This window comes from Rhinopithecus roxellana, chromosome 7 (assembly GCF_007565055.1).
Source record: "Rhinopithecus roxellana isolate Shanxi Qingling chromosome 7, ASM756505v1, whole genome shotgun sequence".
In the NCBI taxonomy this organism is placed as follows: Eukaryota; Metazoa; Chordata; class Mammalia; order Primates; family Cercopithecidae; genus Rhinopithecus; species Rhinopithecus roxellana.
The window spans coordinates 20,717,899-20,744,481 of record NC_044555.1 but is presented as its reverse complement, the minus strand read 5'-3'; the positions used below and the strand labels follow the sequence as shown (position 1 = coordinate 20,744,481).

The window sequence follows — 26,583 nt, the reverse complement described above, 5'->3', positions numbered from 1 at the left end:
TAAAATAAAATAAAATAAAATAAAATGATATGAAATGAAATAAAATAAAATAAAACAATTGCTAATTACTTTTGTATTTTGATCTTTGAGCTCCATTCTTGTTGCCTGTCTCATATTTGTTAAGCCAATTCTCCCAACAGGAAAATGTTGGCCTAGTGCTTCAAGATGAATGCTAATATAGATGGGACTAATAAGATGGAATTTGATGCTGAACTCCAGACAAAGTTGCCTGAATTTTTTTTTCTTCTGGCCTCTTTGTGGCTCAAATGTGGCTCATGTCCGTGATATTGACTCCCTTACCTTTCCCTTGACATGGGACAAAGACAGCCGGCCCAGGTCCATCCTGGCATGGAATGACAATGAAGCCTCACTTTAAGATGGCTGATCAGTGAGGTTTTCAAAGAAAGATGTTGATCAAAAGAGGGAATGTGAAAGCTGATTGTGAGAATGAACCAGCTTCTCCAGGGCCAACGAGCCTCATTTCAAAACAATATGTAACATTTTTCTTTCTAATAAAACTTCCAACTTCTCTTCATTCGTTGCACATGCTAAAGACCACCCTAGTCCATGTGTATGCTCTGAATTACAATTTTGTGATTCCCGAATAGAGCATTTGATTTAGGGATTTGTCTCTATAATTTATCTTGACTTTGAACCACTATGATGTGTTTAAAGGTCATCCCGCTCCTACAAGGTGAGTATTATACTGAATTTAAAAATTCTTCCTAGGCAGGGCATGGTGGCTCACGTCTGTAATCCTAACACTTTGGGAGGCCGAGGTGGGCAGATCTCCTGGGGTGAGGAGTTCAAGACCAGCCTGGCTAAAATGGTGAAATCCCATCTCTAAAAAAATACTAAATTAGCTGGGCATGGTGGCACATGCCTGTAATCCCAGCTACTTGGGAGGCTGAGGCGGGAGAATCACTTGAACACAGGAGACAGAGGTTGCAGTGAGCCGACATCGCACCATTGCACTCCAGCCTGGGCAACAAGAGTGAAACTCCGTCCTGAAAAAAAAAATCATTATATTATAATCTTCATAATTGCTTTGCTTTGCATCTTACTATGGACTTGTTGGATAACTAGGTGGCTGTAAACTACCCAGAGAAAGATCGAAACAGCAGTGGAGATAATTAGAAAATTACAGTGTTACTATAAAAGAATAACAATAGGGGGAAATTGTAAGGGTAACTAAATATGAAATTGAATTTTTCCTGTTGCCAAAAGGGAAGAAGAGATCTTTCCCCATTTCACTTTCCTTAGAGCATTTCCTTCAGAAAATTTGTATTTGTAAATTCTTCCTTTGATCTGTAAGCCTCTGGCCACCCTAGAACCCAGGAATGTCTTGAACTTGAACTCCAGGTCTCAAGTGATCCTCCAGCCTCAGCCTCCCAAAGTGTTGGGATTACAGGCATGAGCCACCACGCCCAGCCCCTAGGAATGTCTATCTTCGGGGCCTTGGAGCCATCTCTTTGAAATGTGAACATCAAGGAAGATGATGTCTTTGTCTCCCTGTCACCCGGGGAGTTTACCCTAGGTGCCTTGCTCCAAGCTGTAAGCACCTGGTTGTCATAGAGACATGAGATTTATTTTTCCTTCAGATAAAGGGAATTAACTAACACAGATGGGTACTCTAATTACTCGGTGAACTTAGGACTTTCGTTGGAGTATTCAGTTTTCACCCTTGGCTGCTGCTGTACAACCAGGCCAATTAGCTACATACCTGGACTTTCTAAAATCTGCTACCACTGTTGCGTTTGTTTGTTTGTTTTGTTTTTTGTTTTTGAGAGTGAGTCTCGCTCTGTCGTCCAGGCTGGAGTGTAATGGTGCGATCTCAGCTCAGTACAACCTCTGCCTCTCGGGATTAAGCGATTCTCCTACCTCAGCCTCCTGAGTAGCTGGGATTACAGGTGCAGGCCACCATGCCCAGCTAAATTTGTACTTTTAGTAGAGACAGGGTTTCACCATGCTAGCCAGGCTGGTCTTGAACTCCTAACCTCATGATCCGCCTGCCTTGGCCTCCCAAAACGTGGAATTACAGGCGTGAGCCATCATGCCTGGCCTCTGCTACCACTTTTGGATTGTATGAAACACTACACTTCAAAGTGTGGGATCTGGCTTCCCAGACAGCTGCCAAGGGGGCAGATGATGCAGTCTAGAAGTGTAGCAGAGCTAGTGCCTGTGGGTTGAATTTTGACCATTAAGAAAAGGAACCAGGAGTGAGAGGGAGGGACGTAAATTCCCTCTCCTCTCCTCTCTTCATGCACCTTTCCAGGCATGGTTTCTCAGTATAGTCTATTCAGAGGTGTCCGCAATCATCCAAATTCTGTTTCTTTGGGAACCTGAGCTAAAACAATGGGCATTCAAACAGCCGAAGACAGTGTTAAGTGTTGTGGAGGACCTAGATCTGGGCAGAGGAAAGTTATCCCAATAAGAAAATGGACAATTTGAGGATTTGGAATAGAGGGAAGGACTAGAAGAACCAGTAGTAGAATGGCGTAGGGATAATAATTTTGGAGAAAAAGGCAGTTCTGGTGATTTTTCCTGTGAACTGCTCAGCTCTGTAAAATATATACTTCTTTCTTTCCATCAGTCTCCCCTATGAAATCTTCCATAAATTATCCTTTTATAACTATCTATTGCCTGTGAAGTGAATTTTCTTTTTTTCTTTTTATTTAGAGATAGAATCTCTGTTGCCCAGGCTGGAGTGGAGTGGTGCCATCTCGGCTCACTGTAATCTCCTCCTCCCGAGTTAAAATGATCCTGCTGTCTCAGCTGCCCTAGTAACTGGGAATACAGGCGTGCGCCACCAGGCTCGACTAATTTTTTTTTTTGTTTTGTATTTTTAGTAGAGATGGGGTTTCACCCTCTTGGCCAGGCTGGTCTCAAACTCCTGACCTCAGATGATCTACACACTGCGGCCTACCAAAGTGCTGGGATTACAGGCATAAGCCACCGCACCCAGGCTGTCAGTTTTTTTGTTTGTTTGTTTTGAATAAAACAGATTGAGTCTTGTCCCAAAATGCAGGGGAAGCTGCACCCAGACAGGTAACAAAACATTATATACAGTAATACATAGGTTGTCTACATACCAATAATAACTATTTAGAAAACCAAATTGAGAAAAATTACACATATACAGTGACAAAAGTACATAAAATATCTAAAACCAGATGATTGGAGCAAGATGGCAGATAGATCCCGTGCCCCACTCAACATTCCATTGAACTGGGAAGAAAATGTTTTCAAGGATCAATTCTTAACAGTAGAGGAAAACAAGAAAACGTGTCAGTGGTTCACCAGAAATATTGAGGCATTCCTGGGAGATAGAGTAGATGGGATCAGACTGTAGAGAAACCCGAGGAGACAAGACCAAAGCTGAAATCACTGTAGGAAAGAGATGCTGTTTGTTTTTTGAGACAGAGACTTACTCTGTCGCCCAGGCTGGAGTGCAATGGTGTGATCTCGGCTCACTGTATCCTCCGTCTCCCAGGTTCAAGTGATTCTCCCGCCTCACTTCCCGCAGTAACCGGAATTCACAGAGGCCAGCCACCACTATGGGTAATTTTTGTATTTTTAGTAGACACGGGGGTTTCGCCATTTTGGCCAGGCTGGTCTCATACTCCTGACCTCAAGTGATCTGCCTGCCTCGGCCTCCCAAAGTGCTGATATTACAGCATGGGTGACCGCGCCCGCCCAGGAGATGCTCATTGTAGCAAAGCCTCTGAAAATCTCCAAACCCTGAATCAAACAAACAAACAAACAAAAAAGAAAAAAAAACAGAGCTGGAAAAGATCTTAGGATAGTCATCAGGTAGGTTAATTTAAAAGTTCATTTGAAATGTCTGAATCAGCCAGATTCCCCTCCAACACCACACTCAGATTGGCTGGCAGTAGCCACTTTTGCCTCTAAGATGAAACTCTGATAATTGTTCATTAAAGAAATGAAGGCCTGGTGAGGTGGCTCACGCTTGTCATCCCAGCACTTTGGGAGGCTGAGGCAGGATGATTGACTGAGGCCAGGAGATACAGACCAGCCTGGGCAAAATAGTGGATGCCGTCTCTACCAAAAATACAAAAATTAGCTGGGTGTAGTAGCGTGTGCCTGTAGTCCCAGCTAGAATGGAAGCTGAAGTGGGAGAATCCCTTGAGCCTGGGAGATCGAGGCTGCAGTGAGCTGTAATTGCATCACTGCACTGCAGCCTGGGTGACAGAGTGCTATCCTGTCTCACAAAAACACTAAAAAAATAATGTATTGTTGGGCGTAGTGGCTCAGGCCTGTAATCCCAACACTTTGGGAGGCCAAAGTCAGCGGACCACGAGGTCAGGAGATTGAGATCATCATGGCTAACACAGTGAAACTCCGTCTCTACTAAAAATACAAAAAATTAGCTGGGTGTGGTGGCACGTGCCTGGATTTCCAGCTAGTCCGGAGACTGAGGTGGGAGAATCACTTGAACCTGGTAGGCAGAGCTTGCAGTGAGCCGAGATCTAGCCACTGTGCTCCAGCCTGGACGACAGAGTGACATTCTGTCTCAAAATAGGAATAATAATAATAATAATTATTATTATTATTATTATAATGAAGTAATGTATCAGAACTTGATGGAACTTCAGCCCTTCACAGTAATAGTGAAGGAGAAAAGCACATTTGTGGAGAGGGGACCATGTTCACTCTTTACCCTTGATAGACAAATAATCAGGAGCTTTATATACCCAAGGAACCTAAGGAAAAATGTTCCCTGTCACGACTCACAATCTTCCAGCCACCCTTTCTTGTACCTGTCTTGTGGGCTGGGGGACCCAAGTTATGGACTCCATCATCCCAGGGAGAAAGAAAAATCAAATCATGCTCTCTTCTATTTGCATGGAGGATAAGGCACTCAATATCTAGTATCGGAATGTTACATTTGTGTAATACAGAACCATGTTGGGATAAAATAGAATTTGTTTCCTCTGAGACACAGGTAGAAGTACGTCCACACTGACCTGGGTGGCAGCCACCTCTTCCTGCAGTGCCAGGCAGGGCATGCTCACAGATCTGGGGAACCTCTGCTGCTCCTGGAGCCCCACAACCTCCTTCCGGGCACCCTGATCCTCTGGTGGTTGTGACAGCCCACACTTGGGCCTTGGGTCTCTCCTGCTTCTTTGCCTGACCCTCTTCTGCCCACCCTGTATATCTCTGTCTCCCATTGTCCCCACCATGACCACGTTTGCCTCTCCCTCCCTGCTCTCTCTCTGTCCGAGTGATCCTTGTCTTGGGAATATGAACCCACAGCCTCTACATTGTGACTGGGGACAGAACCCTGGGCTTGTTCAATTCTCCCTCCCTCCATCACATGCACCTGTCCTCCTTAATGTTTCTAGAGTCACTGAGCTCTAAACTCAGCCTCTCCTGCACCTGCCAGCTGTAGGACCTGTGACAAGATGCCTACCATCTGTCTGGGACTCTGTTTCTCATCTATTATATAGGCATAATGATGATAGTGTCCTCCTTCCAAGGCTGGGGAGAACCAGGAGGCCAAAGTGATGGGCCACAAACAGTCAAAACAGCTCCAATCCTGCCTCCACCTGGGGCTGGTGTTTGAAGTCTGTTGTGTGTGAATGGAGCTTTAATGTCTTCATTCACACACAGTGGTTTGTTCTAAAGTAGACTCCCCTCTGCCCTTCCCTTCCCCACAACTGTTTCCCCTCTGCACCGTGCCGTGCCATGGTACCTGTGAGAAAGAACTGTCCCATTCCCAAATCATCATCCCCACCCTAGTCCCCAGACCCTTGGTTGATGAGACCCTTGATGGGCAGTCTCATGCTTCTGTCCAGGGGACTTTCCCACTGTTGCTCCCCTGCATGGAGACTAAGTGGACTCTTCTATTCCCTGTCCATCACAGGGTCTACCATGCACACACCTTCCTCATTCCTCCATGTTCTCCAGATGACGATTTCATCTGTGTCTCCTCCCACATACTCCCAAATGGACGGTCCCAGATCTTGAACTTGAAAATTGTTCAGAGAGCGAAGGCCAAGATGCCCAACCACCTGCTGCAGAATCCTGCTCCAGGACTGACGTGTATAGTCTCTATCAAAATAAAAACTGGAGGCCAGGCGTGGTGACTCACACCTGAATCCTAGCACTTTAGGAGGCCATGATGGGAGGGTCACTTGAGCCCAGGAGTTCAAGGCGGCATTGAGCTATGATCATGCCACTGCACTCCAGCCTGGACAGAGCAAGACCCCACCTCTAGAAAAAACAGACAAACAAACAAACCAACAACTGGAAACATCCTCCTCTGGAATGGTGGCCAGGAACATCTGTCTGCCTTGTTCCCTGATGTCTCTCCAGCACCTAGAACAGCACTCAGCACAAGGATGCACTCATTAGGTTTTTGTTGAATATATGACTCCTTTGACCCAGCAATTCCACTTCTAAAAATCTTTCCTAAAGAAATATTCACACATGTGCAGAGACCTGTGTCCAGAATAGTGAGAGGAGCAAAGAACTGGGGAACGTTTGCAAAGTTTTATTAACTGTTATTGACTGATACAGGGGAATCAGATGAGGGGAGTGCAGGAAGATGGAAGATGTTCATAGTGTTACTTGGTGTTTGTGTGGGTGTGTGTGTGGTGTGTAAATGCAGGGGAAAATATCTGAAATTAAACACTCAGAACTACCCTCAGTAGTCACATCTGGGGAGAGAGGAGGATAGTGCTGTCCTATGCAGAGAATACCTGACTGAGCTTGTTTTCTAAGGTAGGTGTATGGCTACACAGACCGACATATGCATTAAGTATGTCTTGCTCATCAATGAAAATGCTAATATCTAACAGAATGGTACACTGCAAGAAAATACAACAGAAACGCTAACATTGAACTCTTGTCACACTAAAAATAATGATGCTCAACTTTTCACTGTTGTGAACACTTGCTTTCACTTGCTATACACCTGATGGCAAGGGGTCCACAGCCATGCCCATGTTCGTGAAAGGTCACCAAGGTCTGTCTGCTTCTCATCACGGGCATGTGTCATATCCCTGAGGCTGAGGCAAGAAGAGAGAAGGAAAGTAAGTGGCAGAGAGTTCCCACCGCGTGACAACTCAATCTCAAGTCCTCCTGACCTGCAGACCCTACACACTCCGATTCTGCCCTACCTCAGGACCTGCACATGCCTTCTACGGTTCCTTGAAGTGAACCATCTGCTCATGCCACAGTGACTTCCTCGTCTACGTTATCAATTCCTAAGCTAGAGGAAGATGTGTCCGCATATCAGGGCTGACCTGGGGTTTGGGAACCCAATTCATCCTGGTTAGGGAGCATCGCTGGATATACAGGGTAGGGAGTAGAAAGAGCATGGTAAATCGGCTGGACGCGGTGGCTCACGCCTGTAAACCCAGCACTTTGGGAGACCAAGGTAGGTGGATCACGAGGTCAGGAGTTCGAGACCAGCCTGACCAACATGGTGAACGTTCATCTCTACTAAAAATACAAAAATTAGCTGTGTTTGGGGGTGCACACATGTAATCCCAGCTACTCAGGTTGCTGAGGCAAGAAAATCACTTGAACCCGGGATGTGGAAGTTGCAGTGAGGCAAAATCACCCCACCACATCCAGCCTGGGCAACAGAGCAAGAATCCCTCCAAAAAAGAAAAAGAAAAAAGAAAGAAAGAGAAAGGGGAGTTTCATCATTCAGCTTCAATGCTGTATCCTAGAAAAGGTAATGATTTGGGAACAAGTGACAAGATGGGATACCGGTACTGTAACAGAAGAGCACATCTGCAGGGATGTGAGGGATGAGCTGAAGGTTCACTTACGGAGTTACTCGTCATCTTCCTCAGGGTCGTTGATCTCTTCATAAATCACCAGCTGCTTTCTCTCACGCAGTCTGTGGGTCCAGGCATGTTTCCCCCTTTTGGGTCCTATGATGGAGAAGAGTTGGAAAGTGAGGGTTGGGTAAGTTAGACAGTGTTAGGCTCTGTTTACTCAAAAAAAGGAGATGCCTCCTTCCTCCCAAGTGCCCATGGGCCTTCTTTATCCAGTTTTTCACATTCTCTGGCTTAGAGAGGCTGAGACCTTAGATCCACACCAGTACACTGCAAATGCCAGTTAAAGTTTTAGCTTCTGGCTCCTTCCATTGTCAGGTTTAGATTTCCAACCTCTTCACTTACAGGAACATTCACCCATACCTCCTTCCATGCTGCACGTATTTGTTAAGGGCTTGCAGTCGTACCTTGTTTTATGGCACCTCATTTTTATACTGCTTCGCAAATACTGCAATTTTTTTTGAAATTCTCACCAATTTTACACTTTTCCATCATTATTATATCTGTTATGGTGATCTGTTATCAGTGAGCTTTGATATTATGATTGCAATTGTTTTGTTGTTCTTTGGTGTTTTAAAATAATTTTTGTTTTTTATTTTTGTGGGTACACAGTAAGTATATATTTGTATGGGGTACATGAGATGCTTTGATACAGGCATGCCATGGGTAATAATCACATCGTGGAAAATAGGGTCTCCATCCCCTCAACCATTTATCCTTCTGTTACAAACAATCCATTTACACTCTTTTAGTTTTTTAAAATGTACAATTAAGTTATTATGACTATAGACACCCCTTTGTGAGTAATTATTTTGGGGGTACCAGGAACTGCACCCATAGACGATGACAAACTTAATCGACCAATGTTGTGTGTGTTCTGACTGCTCCACCAATGAGCTGTTCCCCATCTCTCCTCCTTTTCTTGGGCCTCCCTATTTCCTGAGACACAGCAATACTGAAATTATGACAGTTAAGAATCCTACAATGGCTGCTAAGTGTTCAAATGAAGGGAAGAGTTGCATGTCTCTCACATTAAATCAGAAGCTAGAAATGGCTAAACCTAGTGAGGAAGGCATGCTGAAAGCCAAGAGAGGCTGAAAGCTTGGCCTCTTCCACCAAACAGTCAAGCTGTGAATGCAAAGGAAAGTTCATGAAGGAAATAATAATACTAATACTCTAGTGAACACACAAATAAGAATGCAAAGCAGCCTTACTGCTGAAATAGAGAAAGATTGTGTGGTGAGGATAGAACATGAAACCAGTCACAACATTCCCTTAAGCCAAAGTCTAATTCAGAGCAAGACCTGAACTCTCTTCAAGTCCATGAAAACTGAGAGAGGTGAAGAAGCTGCAGGAGAAAGGTGTGAAGCTAGTAGAGGTTGGTTCGTGAGGTTTAAGGAAGGAAGCCGTCTCCACAGCATAAAAATGCAAGGTGAAGCAGCAAACCCTGATGGAGAAGCTGCAGCAAGTTATTCGGAAGATCTAGCTAAGATCACTGATGAAGGTGGCTACACTAAACAACCGATTTTCAATGTAGATAAAATAGCCTTCTGTTGGAAGGAGATGCCATCTAGGACTTTCATAGCTAGAGAGGACTGACTCCAACTTTGAGGAAGTTCTACTGTGGGTAAAATGCTATCCAATAGCATCACATGCTACAGAGAAATCTTTCATGAAAGGGAGACCTAATCTATGCGGCAAATGTCATAGTTGTGTCCTTTTAAGAAACTTCCACAGCCACTCCAGGCTTCAGCAACCACCACCTTGATCAGCCAGCAGCCATCAACACCGAGGCAAGACCCTCCACCAGCAAAAAGAGTGTGACTCACTGAAGGCTCAGAAGATTGTTAGCATTTTTTATCAATGAATTATTTTAAAATTAAGATATGTACGTTTTTAGACATAATGCTATTGCACACTTAATGACTACAGTACAGTGTAAACATAAAGTTTTTATGCACTGCAAAACGACAACAACAAAAAAAATGTGTGACTTACTTTATTGCGGTGGCCTGAAATATCTCTGAAGTACACATGTATTGGGTATCAGGCATTGAGCTGAGTAAGCTATGATCCCAGGTAATTACAGACAGAATTGCTTGAGCACCTTTCATGTCATCAGGCCTTCTAGATTTAATTTAATGCCTCCAAACAATTTATGAACTCTGACTCTTTATTTCCATCTTATGGACTAGGAATCTGGAATTGAGAAAATTTGGAAGACTTGACCCAAGTCACGTGGTTTTTTATATGGATGACAGCTCCAGTCTGTGTCTCTGGAAGTCATGTCTAACATCTCATCTAGAGCTGGGTGAGCTCCTCAGCCCAGCCTGGACCCAGGCTTGTCTGGGATCCATGCCACACACCCAGTCCACACACCTGAACATAGCCAGGGAAGCCAGAGGGGTTGTTCCTGAACTGTTTCCTCTTACCAGATCTCTTGTTAATCTTCTCAGAGGTATTTGCTTTTCCCCAGGGGCACAGCTGTTTCCCATCGTTCTGTGGGCCAGATGTTTCCGGCACTCCCTTCGAATCATTGCCTTCCTCTGCTGGCTTCTTGAGTATGATCTTTATAATGTGAAGGTCACAGATAAACAGTATCAGTCACATTTCTATAGTGCTTTAGAGCTTACAAAGCATCTTCACATGCGTTATCTTAGTCAATGTTCTCAGCAATGCTGGGAGAGTTACCCTCACCTAAAGTAGGAGAAACCTGGGACATGGGGAGAATGAGGCAGTGAGGGCATTTTTTATATTCTCCCACTCTTACCAGTGTTTGCATCCATGGAGGGACAAAGGTTCTCTGGTCCTTTGGATTTGAGAGATACTCACCTTCAGGAAGATTCCCTGGAGCCTGCTGAAAGTCATCTGAGGACGTTCAACTAAAAGAGAATACATCAGAATTTTTCTTTGTTCGTAAAGATTTCCAAACTCCAGAGAGACTTCTGTCGCATGAGGGCATTCTGCAGCAGAGGGTTATGAGTCCACTCATTGTTGAGGAGTTATTTGAGATTTGCTTCTGAATTATGTTTAGTCATGGTTGATTCATTTATTGGTGGCATCAATTCAGAATTATCCATCTCATGGTTTATCAGATGGGGACTAAACTCCATCACAGTCTCATCTTATTTCATTACATATCTTTTACTTTTTCCCAAATAATTAAATTGATTGGTTGGGAATCTGAACTGTATCCACTCAAGATGTACAACAACTGAAAATCACTGTACACTTGAAATGGGTGAATCTCATGGTACGTCAATTAAGCTGTTAAATGTGTGGTGAACCATGGATGATTCAGTCCAGTGGCTCTGAAATATTTTCAATATAAAAACACTCCTTTAATGTCAAAAACTTGGCAGATACTCAAGCACTGGATTTTCAGATCTCTTATAGTGATTGTGGGAGACTGTAGAATCTGGCCTGTTTAGTTGGGGAGTAATAGGTCTACTGAAGACAGTTTAGACATTCTGACCTTGTTTTACAATAGTGTTGTCAGAGCAGATGAGCTCACATATGTCCCCTTTATATTCCTGAAATGCACAAATCTCGCTACCTAAGAACCTGTCTTTTTTTCACCCTATGTTATCTCTCGTCACTGACAAGTGGGAAAGTTCTCTGTGTGTTGGATAAGGGATCACTGTTTTAAAATCTCTTCCAAGCTCATCACGGAGATTCAGCGTTGTTTGAAAATGAGAAGGCTATTTGGTTTTGATAAAATACAGAGAAACAGCAATCTTTGTTACATAATGTGTTCATCATCCTCTCTGTTAAGATACTTATGAAATACCTACATGCTGTTAATGAAACATACTCTGGAAGTTTTTTGCGGATCTGTGATTTTAATATTTTCTTTCACTTGTAACATTTTCTTAACTGTCCTTTGATTCATTAGCAGTGCTTAGCAAGAACAACATGTCGTTTAAAAAAGAAACATTTCAAACACACAGAAAAGTATGGGGAATAATATTGAGTCCAGTCAGATCTCAACATTACCCCACAGCTATGTTAGAACTGATTTGTTTATTGAGAATATTAGAAATATTACAAACAGGGAGGGAGTGGGAGCTCATGCCTTTAATCCCAGCACTTCGGGAGGCTGAGGCAGGTGGATCACCTGAGGTCAGGAAGGTTGAGACCAGCCTGCCCAACATGGTGAAACCCCATCTGTACCAAAAATACAAAAATTAGCTGGGTATGGGAGTAGGTGCCTGTAAGCCTAGCTACATGGGAGACTGAGCAAGAAGAATCGCTTGAATCTGGGAGGTGAAGGTTGCCTTGAGCTGAGATTGACCTATAGCACTGCAGACTGGGCGATAAGAGCAAAACTGTATAAAAAAGAAAAGAAAAGAAAAGAAAAGAAAAGAAAAGAAAAGAAAAGAAAAGGATCTTTCCCAGGTAGCTGAGCTGAAAAGCAGTTGGGCTAGAGGAGACCACCCTTTCCAGCCCCTTCCCATCTACTCAGCCTGATTCCCACGGTTACAGTCATTATCAGAATCATTCCCCTGGAAGTCTGCAGCCCGTTTATTATGCATGAAAGGTGGGAGGGTGACCTTGAGACCTAGAAAGGAGCAAAATGTTTATTCTTTAAGAGACAAGCTTAGGCCTGGCATGATGGCTCGTGTTTGTAGTACCAGCACTTTGGGAGGCTGAGGATGCAGGAAAAGTTGAGGCCAGGAGCTCGAGACGAGTGTGGGCAACAGAGGACCACCGTATCTACAAAATATAAAATAATGTAAGTTGGGCATGGTGGCACGTGCCTGTAGCCTCAGCTACTCCAGAGGCTGGGCAGGAGGATTGCTTGAGCCCAGGAGTTCGAGGTTGCAGTGAGCTATGATTGCACTACTGCACTCTAGCCTAGGTGACAGAGTGAGACTCTGACTCAAAAAAAAAAAAAAAAAAAAAAAAGAGAGAGAGAGAGTGAGAGAGACAAGCCAAGGGAAGGAAGGTACGGTCGGTGGCAGGGTGCTGAGATGCCACAGAGACAGTTGGGCTCATCAGAACAGATGCCTATGGGAGAGAAAAGTGCAGGATCCAGGTATAAACTCCACTGTGGCTAGTCCCTGCCCTCAGCCCTGACAGGATGAAGAAGAGCAGAACACTCAGAAACTGCCTTGCGATCTTTCCCTGCACAAAAGGAAAATGTGGGGTACTTTCTGTAGCTAAGAAGTAGCCAGAGCAGGAAAAGGGATGCTCATGTGTCCCCAGACTTGTCTGTACCTAGAACTTTCTGTTACCTAGTTTGGTCATGGCCTCATACTTTCTCTTCATATACACATAGATGATTTTTCTCCGAGGCTTTCATCTTTTCCCACTCTTTCTTTCTTTTTTTTTTTTTTTTTTTTTTTTTGAGACGGAGTCTTGCTTTGCCGCCCAGGCTGGAGTGCAGTTGCCGGCTCTCAGCTCACTGCAAGCTCCGCCTCCCGGGTTCACGCCATTCTCCTGTCTCAGCCTCCCGAGTAGCTGGGACTACAGGCGCCCGCCTTGTCGCCCGGCTAGTTTTTTGTATTTTTTAGTAGAGACGGTGTTTCACCGTATTAGCCAGGATGGTCTCGATCTCCTGACCTCATGATCCGCCCGTCTTGGCCTCCCAAAGTGCTGGGATTACAGGCTTGAGCCACCGCGCCCGGCCTTCCCACTCTTTCTTAGAGAAGTATTTGGCAATATCATCAAAGGGCTAGAAAAAAAAAAAAAAAGAAAAGAAATTTTGGCAGTGACTCAGCTAGGCATGTCTGCCATTCAGCTGGAACTACTTCTTGTGTGCTGGATCTGGGAAGTGGGGATGATAATCTGTCCTGGTTGATGCCATGGCTAACTGAGACATCGGGGACCTACCCTGGCTTCTCCCTTGACACACAGTAGGACTTTAATGCTGCTGGCTGTCTCCCTTCCCGCCTTCCAGAATGGAGTGAAAGTTACCAAATGTAGTTAGTGCACGGTCACAGACTTGTCTCCAGGGATGCTAGGTGATGACAGAGCGAGAGCGGGAGGCTCCCAACGGTCCAGATCTCCCCCGAGACCCTGCTCCTTGTCTCCAGTACCTCTGCCCTCCCCTCCTCAGAAACCTGGTCACCCCACACTGTCTCCTGGTCCACTACTCTGCCCCCTCCAGGTCACCTCACTTTTCGTATCTTCTCTGGTATTTTAGAAGCAACCCTGGGTCTCCATTCATGGCACCGGGACCAGTCTGACCTGCAAGAGAAACTGCCTGAGTCTTTCCAGCCACAGGACCTTTTGTCCTGTGGAGGGAGAAATCAGTGAAGGCCGGCCACACTCAGTCACCTGGAATCAGGTGCTGCGTTTCTCCATCCGGGGCTCATCTGTCCCTAAGTAAGGACATGGGGAGAAGTCAGATGTAAACAGGGAGCCAGAGATCTCTGGGAGAAGTACTGATTGGGGATGACAGGTTTCCTATGGGCAAGGCAGCCTTGAGTCTTTGGGAGGGGGTTGGCTACTGTTGTTAGTAGTTTCCCTGGGGACTAGGCTTACCCTGAAAGATGTATAGACCCTTGTTGGGGAGGCAGGGACGTGACTTTGTAATTTTATTCAGTGGGGGCATTCTGACACCCCCACTCAATAATTAAAGGAAGGGAAGTGAGTCCCAGAGATAACATGGTCTCCCTGGTGATGGATCTGATCAGGCAGTGGGATGGGGGTTCTGTTCTGTTGAAGAGAAATGAGCATTGCTAATATGAACGGATTTAGAGGCTATTACTGTGTGATTTGTAAATTATCAGGAGGAAGAAAGCTAGAATTTCTGAGACTACAAGAGCCTGCCATCACTTAGAGAGAACGTGGGGTGTTTCAAGATGCAGCAATCAGCCAGGCGCAGTGGCTCACATCTGTAATCCCAGTAGTTTGGCAGGCCAAGGCGTGCAGATTGCTTGAGCCCAGGAGGTCGAGACAAGCTTGGGAAACACAGCAAACCCCCGCGTCTACAAAAAATACAAAAAATTAGCTGGGAGTGGTGGCGCAGGCCTGTGATATTGCAGCACTTTGGGAGGCCAAGGTTGGCGGATCACTTGAGCCCAGGAGGTAGGAGGTTGAAACCAGGTTGGTCAATATAGCAAAACCGTGTCTACTAAACAAACAAAGAAACAAACAAACAAAAAATTAGCAGGGGCCAGGTGGCCAGCACCTGTAGTCTCAAGGCTGAAGAGAGAGGACTGCTTGAGCCCAGGAGGAATGATTTGAGTGAGCTTTATTTTATTTTTTTTCCTTTCAAGACAGGGTCTCACTCTGTTGCCCAGGTTGGGGTACAGTGACCTGATCTTGGCTCACTGCAACCTCTGCCTCCCGGGTTCAAGCGATCCACCACCTGTGGCGTCCAAAAGTGCAGGGATTACCAGCGTGAGCCACCTCTCCCGGCCCAAATTTCTTAGGTTACTACAGAGTTCCTAGGAAAAATCCCATACCTGAAAATGTTGGAAACTGACAGGAAGGATTTGAGATGGCGGCCTGCCTCATATACGCTCTTTATTAAAACTAGATAACAAATGCACCACTGGTGGAGGGGTAGGGGAGAGGTTCGGAGAGGGGTAGGAAGAATGAAAAGACAAAATCAGTGCATCCTTACTCTGATTTTGGAAGTATCCAGAAAGACAGAAAGTCAGAGCATGCGTACTCTGAACTTAAAGTAGCTAATCCCAGGGGATGCTTTAGGTGTGAAAATCAGAGTCTCCGCCCTGGCTCCCCGCCCCCCGCCCCTTCCCGTTTGGGAAGGTTCTGTCCCTGGAGGCTGGACTGATAGACGCCACATCAGCTTCGCTTATCCCGCCTACTTTTCTGACTTCTGATTGGCCCGATGGAGTTCATTAACTGCCCTGATTGGTCCATCATCCTTGGGCAGTGACATTGCAGAATATTGTCGCCACCTCCAGCCACATTTTGTTGTGGCGTTCATTCTTTAGTGGCTTCTATATGTTGCAACTGAAAAAATAGTCCAAGGCCCTCCAACCTCTGATTACGTTTTTGAAAGGGAATCTAAGTGTGGTGTGCACAATTACCATCCTTTACCTGGAGCCCTGGAGACAGGAAAATGTATTTACTTATGGGATGTGATTGTGGTGTTGGTTACATCCGCCTTGTCCAATCCTCCCGCCTAGATCCCCAAACTACATCTATGCACCACCCCGCTCCAACTAATTTTTTTTTTTAGTAGAGCCTTCTTTGCTATGTTGGCCAGTCTGGTCTAGACCTCCTGTGCTCAAGTGATCCTCCCGCCTCGGCCTCGGGACTACAGGCATGCACCGCCCTGCCCAGGCTTTTTTTTTTTTTTTTTTTTTTGTGGAAACTGGGTTTCGCTATGTTAGCTAGGCTGGCCTTAACCTCTCAGGCTCAAGCAATCCTCCTGCCTCGGCCTTGGGACTACAGGCTCACACCACCCCGCTCCCACTGAAATTTTAAGTTTTCTAGTAGAGACAGTTTCGTTATGTTGTCAAGGCTGGTCTCGACCTCCTGGGCTGAAGCCATCCTCTTGCCTTGGCCTCTGGACTATAGGCCTGCACCACCCTGCCTATTGCTATGTTTCCCAGGCTGGTTTCAACCTCCTGGGCTTACTCAATGATTTGAACCCGGGAAGCAGAGTTTGCACTGAGCTGAGATCACACCACTGCACTCCAACCTGGGTGACAGAGCCAGACTGTCTCAAAAAGAAAAAAAAAAAGGAAAAAGAGAAAGGAAAGAAAGAAGAGAAAAGAAAAGAAAGGAAGATGGAAAGAAAGAAAGGGAGGGAGGGAAGAAAGAAAGAAAAAAGAATGAAAGAAAGAAGGTAGGAAGGGAAAGAAGGAAGGAAGGAAAGAAAGGAAAAGAAAGAAAGAAAAAAGGAAAGAAAGAAAGAAAGAGAAAAAACGAGCTGAATCTCCGTAAGAACAGTAAGCTTTGTGGTTTTTTAACTTACACTCATCCCAGCTCGTGCTCCCATCTTGGTTCCGTTCATTGCTGATGAAATACAGACAGGATTGGCCAGAACTGGTAGATGTCTGGTAATCTGGTAATCTGGTAATCAACTGGTTGTTGATTATGAAAATGTCAGACCTGATACAGTCCTCCTTGGAAAGGCCCTTTCTGGGGGCTGATAATCTGTGTCTGCCATGCTGAGGAACAATGACATAATGCTGACCATTAAGGCAGGGGAACATGGGTCCACATACTGTGGCAATCCACTAGGCTGCAGAGTGGCCATTTCAGCCCTTGAGGTTTTAGAAGAAGAAAACCTTGCTGAAAATGCAGAAAAAAATGGGTATTATCTTGAGAAATGAGCCCATGAAGTTACCTTCTGATGTTATAACTGCCATCAGAGGAAAATATTTATTTATTTATTTATTTATTTATTTATTTATTTATTTATTTATTTATTTATTTTGAGTCAGAGGTTCACTCTGGTTGCCCAGGCTGGAGTGCAATGGCGCGATCTTGGCTCCCCACAACCTCCATCTCTTCGGTTCAAGCAATTCTCCTGCCTCAGCCTCATGAGCAGCTGGGTTTACAGGCACGAGCCAGTATTCCTGGCTATTTTTGTACTTTTAGTAGAGATGGGGTTTCACCATGTTAGCCAGGCTGGTCTTGAACTCCTGACCTCAGGCTATCCACTCGCCTAGGCCTCCCAAAGTTTTGGGATTACAGGTGTGAGCCACCATGTCCGGTGAGGAAAAGAATTATTAGTCTCTAATGTTATTAAAGGAACCAAAGATTGTGCTGCTTGGAAGGTGTGTCTAAGACTTCGAGATAATGGACTTCTGGCCAAGCCCACCCATGGTGACATCATCAGGTTTCTCCTCCACTGGTAGTCAAGGAGGATGAGAGTCGAGAATCCATAGAAATCATTAACAAGACCATCTTGTCTTTCTGAGGGTAGCAGCTATTTTCAGTGGACGCTGGGAGCCAGCTGGAGACAGGTGGTCCTGTAAAAGCTTGGCTCTTAATGAGGGCACATTCCACTTCCATGTGTCTTCAAAACCTTTTTGTGGAATATATGCTTTTTTCAGTTGATACATAATAGAACAATGTTTATGAAGCTGCTGTTTGCTTTGCAATGTAAGAAAGGGAAAGTAATGGCATATTTTCTAAGGTGAAATGCATCTACGTATACAGATAGCCTTTAAATCATGTCCTTCAGTATACTTTATATATGTTTTTATAATTTCTTTGCTGGTATATATGTTTTGTATTTGAAAAAGTTATCTCCAGGGTATTAAATAAAAGGCTTCATCTTGTAAAGTCAAATCACTGTTAGCATTGAATTTCAGGAAGGATGAATGGTTAATCATATGTAAAACACCAATATTAAGTAAACTTCATATTGGGCCAATGCCAGAATGTATTCTATGGATGTCATTACTTTGAATTAATAATTTGTGTTTAAAATTCCTAAATTGTTTTGAGTGCTTGATTGTAATTTGAGAAAAAAAGTTTATTTTAAATATTTCTTTAAGTTTAAAATAAAGCATGTATTTCAGAAGAAAAAAGATACAGAACATAGCAAGGTGCAGTGGCTCACGCCTGTAATCTCAGCACATTGGTAGGCCAAGGTAGGCAGATCACTTGAGGTCAGGATTTTGAGACCAGCCTGGCCAACATGGTGAAACCCTATCTCTACTAAAAATACAAAAATTAGCCAGGCACGGTGGCACATGCCTGTAGTCACAGCTACATGGGAGTCTGAGACAGGTGAATGGCTCAAACCTGGGAGCAGAGGTTGCAGTGAGCTGAGATCCTACCATTGCACTCCAGCCTGGGTGACAAAGTGAGACACCGTCTTGGAATAAAAAAAAAAAAAAAAAGGTACAGACATTTCCGTCACCACAATGCTATCCCTTGTGCTACTTATTTTTAGTAATACCGACTCTCCTCCCATCTACCATCCCTAACCCGTGGCAACCACTAATCTGTTTTTCATTTCTACAATTTTGTCTTTTCTAGAATGCTGTACAAATGAAATCTCATAGTACATAACATTTTAGAGGCTTATTTCACTTAGCATAATTCCCTAGAGATTCATCCAAGATATTAATATTTGTGTATCAATAGTTCATATTTTTGTTGCTGTTGTTGAGACAGAGTCTCACTATGTTGCCAAGGCTGGAGTGCAGTGGTGTGATCTTGCCTCACTGCAACCTCTGCCTCCCGGATTCAAGCGATTCAGGTGCCTCAGCCTCCTGAGTAGCTGGGACTACAGGTGCACACCACCAGGCCCAACTAATTTTTGTATTATTAGTAGAGATGGGGTTTCACCATGTTGGCTACACTGGTCTTGAACTCCTGACCTCATGATCTGCCTGTCTCGGCTTCCCAAAGTACTGGGATAACAGACATGAGCCACGGTGCACGACCAATATTTCATTTTTATTACTGAGTAGTATTCCATGGGATGGATGTACCACAGCTTGACCATTCACTTATTGTAGGACATATTGATTATTTCCAGCTATTGGCTATTACAAGTAAAGCTGCTATGAACAATTATGTACAAATTTCTGGATGGGGATAAATTTTAATTTCTCTGAAGTGTAATTGTTGAATTGTATGGTCATTGCATGTTTAGTTGTATAAGAAACTACCAAACTGCTTTCCAGAGTGGCTGTAAGATTTTACCTTCCCAGCAGCATTTTATAAGATGTCCAGTTCCTCTGCATCCTTGTCACCATTTGATGTTGTCAGTACATCTTTTATTTGAGCTGTTGTAATAAGGGTGTAGTGATACCTCATCATGATCTTAATTTGCATCTAGTGAAGCAAATGAATGTTGAACATCTTTTCATATACTTCTTTGCTTATTTCCTCTTCAGTGAAATATATGTTCATATCTTTTCTTAATTTTCTAATTGGATTATTTGTTTGTTTGCTTTTATCAATGTTTTGTTTTGTTTTTGAAACAGAGTCTTGCTGTGTTACCCAGGCTGGAATGCAGTGGCATGATCTTGGCTCATTCCAACCTCTGCTTCCCAGGTTCAAGCGATTCTCATGCCTCAGCCTCCCGCATAGCTGGGATTACAGGCGCGACCCATCATGCCTGTCCAATTTTTGTATTTTTAGTAGAGATGGTTTTTGCCATGTTGCCCGGGCTAGTCTCGAACTCCTGGCCTCAAGGGATCTACGCTCCGTCCACCTCCACCTCCAAAGTGCTGGGATTACAAGCGTGAGCCACCACGCGCAGCCTACCGGTGAGTTTTGAGAGTACTATACATACCCGTTATATATTCTGGATGTGAGTCCTCGGTTGGATATGTGGTTTGCAAACATTTTCTCCCAGTTTATACCCTGTTTTTTCATCCTTTTAACACAGTTTCTACAGAGCCAAAGTTTTAAATTGGATGAAATCTAATTTATTTTTTTTCCTTATGGATTATGTTGTTTGAACCGTTCACTGTGCCCTAGATCTTAGACATTTCTCCTGTTTTCTTGTGAAAGTTTTTTTCAGTTTTATATTTTACATTTAAATCTATGATTCACTGGGTGTTGGGGTTTTTTTTTCTGTATAAAGATTTTTTTTTCTTTCTTTCTTTTTTGCCTATGGATATGCAACTGCTCCAGCGCCATTTGTTAAGCAGACGATCCTTCCTTCTTTTTGTCTCTTTGTAAAAAATCAGTGTGGGGCTATTTCTACGTTCTTTTCTAGGTTCTCTATTTTGTTCCAGTGATCTACGTGTCTATTCTTCTCACAATACTACAGTCTTGATTCCTGTAGCTGTATAAGAAGTATTCAAATATGGTAGAGCCATTCCTCCCACCTTATTCTTCTTTTTCAAAACTTGTCTTAGCTACATATGTATATTTTGAGATGGAGTCTCACTGTAGTCGTCCAAGTTGGAGCTCAGTGGGGTGATCCCGGCTCACTTCTATCTCCGCCTCCTGTGTTCAAGGGATCCTCCTGTCTCAGCCTCCTGAGTAGCTGGGATTACAGGCGTGTGCCATCACACCCGGCTAATTTTTGTATTTTTAGTAGAGATGGGGTTTCACCATGTTAGCCATGGTGGTCTCAAACTCCTGACCTCAAGCAATCCGCCCATCTCGGCTTTCCAAAGCGGTGGGATTACAGGCATGAGCCACCGCGTCCAGCATTGTCTTAGCTATTGCCAATTTGTTATAGCAACAATACAAAATGAATACACATAGAAACAGATTTATTAGTGAAACAAAATAGAAAATCAAGAAAGAGACTAATTTATGTGCAGACTTCAGCATGCATTTCCAGCACTTTGGGAGGCAGGCATTTCCAAACAGTGGGCAAAAGGTGGGTTGTATAATAAATTATTGCTTGACAAGTGTCTATCCATTTGAAAAAATAAAGATCAAATCCTCACTTTAAACCACATAAAATAGTAAATTCTAAAAATTCAGTGACTTAAATGTGAAAACATGAAATCATAAAGAACTAGATGAAAATTTAGGAAAATATTACAGTGTAAGACATCTTGAGTTGGCATAGGCACTTCCTGACATTACACCAAGGCTATAAACAATGAATCTGACATAAAGATGTAAAAGTTAAACTATCATCTAAGTCAAAAGACACCATAAACAACTGTTTAAAAAGGCAAATTTGGGGGAAAATGGTGAAGGATCCGCAATAAATTAAAAGTAACCATCTCTAATATACAACAGAGCTTTTGCATATCAGTAAGAGAAACTGGAACAACCCAGTGAAAAAAATGTGTTCAGGCATGGCACTACTTCACCGTATAGCAGAAAAGGACTATGCAATAGAAAGTATGAAAGAAAAATAATAAAGGAAATGGAGAATAGATCCCAGAAGTTTCAATGTTCATCCAATAGAAGTTCCAGAGATAGAGAATAGAAAGACCGGGTCAGGCGCGGTGGCTCATGCCTGTAATCCCAGCACTTTGGGAGGCAGGCACATCACCTGAGGTGAGGATTAGAGACCAGCCTGGCCAACATGGTGAAGCCCCATCTCTACTGAAAATACAAAAATTGGCCCAGTGGGGTGGTAGGCACCTGAAATCCCAGCTACTAGGGACACTGAGGCAGGAGAATCACATGAACTCCTGAGGCAGAGATTGCAGTGAGCTGAGGTTGTGCCACTGCACTCCAGACTGGGTGACAGAGTAAAACTCTGTGAAAAAAAAAAAAAAAAAAAAAAAGAAGAAAAGAATAGAAAGACTGGAGAGAAGGCAGCACTTGAAGAAATAATGTTTTAGAATTTTCTCAACTAAACAAAGACATGAATCTTCACCTGAAAAGAGCCACCTAGTTCTGAGCGTGATTAACACACATGTGCACACACACACACACACGGGTGCACCCTCGCTCCCCCACCCCCACCTCCACACACCATAGGAGTAAAATTTCTAGGAGAAAGATAAAATCCTGAAAGGTCCCAGAGAAAAAGAGAAGAGAAAATGCAATGGAGAAGTTTTTCCAGGAGCTGATTAAAGATAACTTTGGGCCGGGCGCAGTGGCTCATGCCTGTAGTACCAGCATTTGGGAGGCCGAGACGGGAGGATTGCTTGAGCTTAGGAGTTTGAGACTAGCCTGGCCAATAAGGCGAAACCCATCTCTACAAAAAATACAAGTAGCCAGATGTGGTGCCACGTGCCTGTAGTCCCAGCTAATTGAGAGGTTGAGGCAGGAGAATCGCTTGAGTCCAGGAGGTGGAGATTGCAGTGAGCTGAGATGGTGCCACTGCATTCCAGCCTGGGTGACAGAGCCAGACACTGTCTCAAAACAAAACAAAACAAAACAAAAACAAACAAACACAAAAAGGTGAACCTAGATATCTGTATACAGCCAGGATAATCCAGAATGAGGGAAAAAAATATTTCAGAAAATTCACGACACATATACCCTTCAGAAATCATTATTGGTATACAGTTCTATCAGAAGGGAAAACTAAATTTAGGAGAAAGGAGGTGATTTCAATCAGCAATGGTGAGGAGAAAAATAGTAAAATGTATTGAAAAGTGTAAACTTTAGACTGTAAATTTAAAAAATTACAGTCTTGAACTAAAATTCCCAGTATTATAAGCTTGGAAAATGGGAGGAGGAACAGGAAAGAAAAGAGAAGTTCTTTTGGTGTTCAAGGAACACCAACATGGCGAAACCCCATCTCTACTAAAATATAAAATTAGTTGGGCGTGGTGGTGCACACCTGTAACTCCAGCTACTCAAGAGGCTGGGGCAGGAGAATCACATGAAGCTGGGAGGCGGAGTTTGCAGTAAGCTGAGATCACACCATTGCACTCCAGCCTGGGCAACAACAGTGAAACTCCGTCTAAAAATAAATAAATAAAAAAAGGCCAGAGATGGGGGCTTATGCCTGTAATCCCAGCACTTTGGAAGGTCAAGGCAGGAGGATCACCTGAGGTCAGGAGTTCAAGAACAGCCTGGCCAATAAGAGTGAAACTCTGTCAAAAAAAAAAAAAAAAAAAAAAAAAAAAAAAAAAAAAAAAGGAAGGACAGGCACCGTGGCTCACGCCTATAATCCCAGCACTTTGGGAAGCTTAGGCGAGTGGATCACCTGAGGTCAGAAGTTCGAGACCAGCCTGCCAACATGGTGAAATCCTGTCTCTACTAAAAATACAAAAATTAGCCTGGCATAGTGTCACAGGCCTGTGGTTCCAGCTATTCAAGGGTCTGAGGCAGGAGAATTGCTTGGACTCGGGAGACAGAGGTTCAGTAAGCCAAGATCGTGCCACTGCACTCCAGCCTGGGTGACAGAGGAAGATTCTGTCTCAAATAAATGAAGAAATGAATCAATCAATAAAAAGAAAACCTATTGGATATGAAAACATTAACTGCTCAAACAAATAATTCAGTGGAATAGTTGGATGTTAAAATTGATATAGTTGAAAAAGCAATTACTGAGCTGAGGAAATGCATCTAAAGAATTCATAAAAGTAATCAGTAATGGATAGAGAAGAAGTAAATGAAGGAAAAGTTAATTAATAGGGAGGATAGAAGAACAAATATCAGAACACATCTAATAGTAGCCTTATAACAAGAAAATATAGTCATTAAAAAGGAGAGTATATTTAAGTAATGAATAAGAATTTCTCAGATTTAGAAAAATGACTTAAGAATTAAAGGTGTTATAGTACATACACACAGGAACAGTGAAATGTAAAATTGTGAAAGACAAGGAAAAAATATTTTAAAAATGATCAGTGAGAAATAGCAGGTTACTTACAGAGGAAAAATAATTAAACTGACATCGGATCTCTCGAACACCACACTGGAGGCAAGGATACAATGGTGTAATAACTCCAAACTGTTGAAAGAAAGGATTTTTTTTTTTTTTGAGACAGAGTTTCGCTTTGTCACCAAGGCTGGAGTGCAGTGGTATGATCTTGGCTCACTGCAACCTATGCCTCCTGGGTTCAAGCAAATCTCCTGCCTCAGCCTCCTGAATAGCTGGGGTTACAGGCACACACCACCACACCTGGCTAATTTTTATACTTTTAGTAGAGATGAGGTTTCGCCACGTTGGCCAGGCTGGTCTAGAATTCCTGACCTCAGGTGATCTGCCCGCCTCGGCCTCTCAAAGTGCTGGGATTACATGCGTAAGCCACTGAACCAACCAGACGACAGAAAGGAATTTTGATACCGAGTGGAGTAAAGACAATGTCAGGCATGTGAGACTTCAGGAGATTGAAGACACAGGGAAATGTTAAAGCAAACAAGTATTTATTGCACTTATTAAAGACTGTAAGGAAGGGTCAGCTGCAGTGACTCATGCCTATAATCCTAGCACTTTGGGAGCCCGAGGCAAGAGGATTGGTTGAGCCCAGCAGTTCATGACCGGCGTGGGCAACATGGCAGAACCCCGTCTCTAGAAATAATACAAAAATTAGCCGGGCACATCAAGTTCCTGGGTCTGTAGAGAATTAAACAACAACAACAACAACAACAAAAATAGCTGGATTTGGTGGTGCGTACCTGTAGTCCCAGCTAGTTGGGAGGCTGTGGCAGGAAGTTTGCTTGGGCCTGGAGTTTGAGGCTGCAGTGAGCTAGGATTGGGTCACTGCACTCCAGCCTGAGTGACAGAGTGAGACTTTGTCTCTGAAAATAGAGAAAAGATCATAAGGACGATTTTACTCAGAGGGAGGACTACTGTGATAGGTACAGGGACCATTGCAATGGGGTCTTGCGATGGGAGAGTGATATTAGGATTGACTTCAACTCCACCAAGGACAAGTGGGGAGTTTAGTCAGGGAGTAGGAGTAGGGGGTCAGAAGATGGGAAATTACTTGGAGGAAACCTCAGGGGCAGAGGGATTCTGGCTAAACTGACTTGACAGGATTTTTGCTGAAACAGGCTAAATGGGCAGAGTCCCTGGATGAAGGACGGAGCCTGAGGTTGGGACCTAGTCAGAAACAGGACTCAGAGGAGCCTGACTCAAGTTTGGTAAAAGGAGAGAGTCTGTCTGAAAGCATAAGCAATAAAGTCAACAGCAGTAAAATGAGTGGATCACAAGGGATAATTTTTGTGTATTGCTAAGCAGGACTCTGCTTTAACCATTGTGAAAGTTGATTATGTGAAGTGAGTCGTTCTTTTTTTGTTCTTTTTGTTTTTTTTTTTTTAGATGAAGTCTCGCTGTGTCATCCAGACTGAAGTGCAGTGCGTGATCTTGGCTCACTGAAACCTCAGCTTTCTGGGTTGAAGCGATTCTCCTGCCTCAGCCTCCTGAGTAGCTGGGACTATAGTCACGCGCCACCACACCCCACTAATTTTGTTTTTTTGCTAGAGACAGGGTTTTGCCATGTTTACCAGGCTGGTCTTGAACTCCTGACCTCAAGCCCTCTGCCCCCACCTTGGCCTCCCAAAGTGTTGGGATTACAGGCGTGCTCCACCACAACCCACCTGAATTGACTCAATTCTTGACATATACAACTATGTCAGAGTTGGGTGGCCAGGGGAAAAAGCACTCAGGGCACATTGCACCTGCTCCAAGAAGTGAATTTTCCACAAGGCTGGTGGCTGAAATGGCCTACTGCCACCCTAAGACCACTTTTGCTGTGTAAATGCTGAAACAACCTGCAATGACTCTAAGGCTTGTTTTACCTATTGTCCGCACTCACCAATCACAGCTTGCCAGCTCCCGAAAGCTTCTCTGGTGCCAATGGACTTGCTTTAAAAAATATAGGTAACATTTCTGTTTCTAATAAAACTCTCAACTTTCTCTTTGTTCTTTGGACATACCAAAGACCAGACAGTTTGTGTGTATGCCTCAGATTACAGTTTTATGATTCTGAAATAAAATGTTTAGAAATTCATGGCCGGGCATGGTGGCTCACGCCTGTAATCCCAGCCTTTTGGGAGGTCGAGGCTGGCGGATTGCTTGAGCCCAGGGGTTCGTGACCAGCCTGGACAACGTGGTGAAACCCTGTCTCTACAAAAAATACAAAAAATTAGCTGGATGTGGTGTTGCATGTCTGTAATCCCAGCTATTCCAGAGGCTGAGTAGGGGAGGCAGAGGTTGCAGTGAGGCGAGATTGTGCCCCTGCACGTCAGGGTGGGTGACAGAGCGAGACCCTGTCTTAAAACAAAAAAACCCCATAATATAACATCCTTGATATTGTAGTTATGAAAAGAGATTCATCTCCATAGTCTTTGACTTTGATATTTGTGGTGTCAGAAATGGGATCTGCAGCTGACTCACCTTGGAGACATCAATGACCTCTGGAACTATGGCGTGAGGTCTGCACACTTGGCCCCCTTGAGCTTTTGCTTTTCTGGTTGTTTCTTTCCCCCGTGGTGAGTCTTTCTTGGATCAAACTGCCATTTTCTGGGGGGGTTGAGTTCAGTTTTATTT

General features: G+C 43.9%; 2 pseudogenes; one reads left to right on the top strand and one right to left on the bottom strand.

Annotated features, from left to right (window-relative positions):
* Positions 1-7,809: 7,809 nt before the first annotated feature.
* The window catches only part of LOC104681168, a 38,633-nt pseudogene continuing 19,859 nt past the window's right edge, over positions 7,810-26,583 (bottom strand).
* Positions 14,506-17,664, top strand: LOC104681164 (annotated as a pseudogene).